Raw genomic sequence first — 1,908 nt, 5'->3', positions numbered from 1 at the left:
GTAGGTTTAAGTTTTAGAGATATTTAGAACTATTTGTAGATCAGTGCTGACTTAAATAGGAGCTCTTAATAGTGTAGCTAAAAATAAAATAATACTTAGAAAAAGAAAACCAAAAGGTAAATATATACACTGCAAAATAAAAAATTTTTAAAATGGGTACTCAGATTAAAAAACCTGATTTAAACCTCACCCAATGAAGCTCTGTTTACCTTCGGTCTGGTCTCTCACCCCACACCTTAGTTCCTCTCTCTACACGGCAGGTTTAATAAAAAAATCCCATGTGACTTAATTTTTATACAGTATCTCTTGAATAGCACTTACATATGATTTCTGAAACGTATCAGAACTCAGCAGTGCCCTAAGAATAGAAGATGGATAGCACGTGTACTTACAAAATTAACATATGGCTCAGTATATTTCTTACAATTAGTAGAAGAACTTGTTAGCTTGAAGGTTTTCATGGCCTAAATGTACCAGTTCTAAGAGTCTTCATGAGTTAGTAATCATGTGTATTCTATGGGTCTCACCTTGCTTTTAAACCTTTGTCAAGAAACTAATGTTGGTTGGGACCTACTATGAACTGTATACTCATCCGCCACTCACACAATGCCAATGGGGATTTTTAATGAGTCAGAAAAACAATAATAACTCACATTGATTTAGAGCCTTCTACATGTCCTGCATCAAACTGTAGGCATTTCATGTATGCTACACACGTTTATTACAAAAACAACACTGCAGGGAGCCCATACTTATTTTCTAGCAATACTAAATTTTCTACATGTACTTACTTCAGACACCAGCAAACTAATTGCCGGCTTTGCAAACTAATTCTTTGCTCTAAGAGCCAAGTCATTCTTGCTAATAGCATAGTCAGGAATAAAGTTCTTACTGTTATAATTCAGTTGACACTATAGCTGATGACTCGCACGGCATGTGTGGAACTTAGCTGGACAGTTCTGAGCTGTATGGACACCGTGGTGTTCACCACAACAAACAAACAAACAAAATCCCAAAACAAAAAACAACTTGAGTCTATAAAGAAGCACAGGAACTGAAAAGCATAAAGGAACAGAATGTCAGAACACAGATGTGCCGTTTATATACATCTGCTTTTCCGCAAGTCACCACATTTTAATTTTGAGAAAGGAGGCTGGAGATCTATTGAAGAATTCATTCCCCCATGGCACTGGTTCAACCCCGCAGGCTTCTCTGCTGAAAAGCCTCCTTATGAAGCTGAACTGTACTAGTGCCGCAGAAAAGAGAGCTGAAGACAGAACCCAGCAGGGATGGTAGAATTCTCGTCTTTCCCAGAAGAGAAGAAATCCAACTGGTGGAGGGAAAAATCATCTCACACTGGAAAAGACAATGACAAGAATAAAGAGGCTTTGTCAAATGTAGCTCACTGTTTTCATCACTTAGCTGTGGTATTTCAGAGATGAAGGTTTTTGTTGCAACACATCACAGGTAACACAGGAGACTGACTTCACCTGGCCCAGCACTGCACGGGGGAAATAAATGTCTGCTGGCAGGTGTTCTGCTGCCAAATTTGTTTTTTTTTTTTGGCGGGGGGCGGTGGTGGGGAGGAGAATTAAAGAGAAAACACCTAATGAAATAAATACTCCTAAAATGGACGAAACTTGCTGCTGAAATGAATGTTAGGTCTGCAGAGGCACCGGGACACTCGGAGGCTCTAGCCCTGTGGAAAGGCAGCATCTCCCCGCGCCCGGGGGCACCTCGAGGGACCCCGTCACCTAAGGCTGCAACCTGGTGCTACGAGAAGACGTGTTTTCTGATCCACACGCAGCCAGGAGGCCGCTCCGACCGGACACCGTGGGACCAACACCGACATGGGGGCCCAGCCCCGGGGCGGGGGGAGCCGCAGCGCCACGACAGACGCGCCCCCCC

At 42.7% G+C, this 1,908-nt stretch overlaps 1 long non-coding RNA gene across 1 annotated transcript; it reads right to left on the bottom strand.

Moving 5' to 3' along the window:
- Positions 1 to 604: 604 nt before the first annotated feature.
- Positions 605 to 1,902, bottom strand: LOC113606675 (uncharacterized). Its single transcript, XR_003427664.1, has 2 exons — positions 1,755 to 1,902; positions 605 to 1,356 (listed from the first exon to the last, which is right to left on the bottom strand). It is a non-coding gene; the product is annotated as an uncharacterized LOC113606675 (long non-coding RNA).
- Between the last annotated feature and the right edge of the window lie 6 nt (positions 1,903 to 1,908).

The sequence above is a fragment of the Aethalodelphis obliquidens genome, unplaced genomic scaffold (genome assembly GCF_003676395.1).
Source record: "Aethalodelphis obliquidens isolate GAN/ISIS:26980383/991018 unplaced genomic scaffold, ASM367639v1 scaffold3, whole genome shotgun sequence".
Classification (NCBI taxonomy): Eukaryota; Metazoa; Chordata; class Mammalia; order Artiodactyla; family Delphinidae; genus Aethalodelphis; species Aethalodelphis obliquidens.
This window is presented reverse-complemented; position numbering and strand designations above follow the sequence as displayed.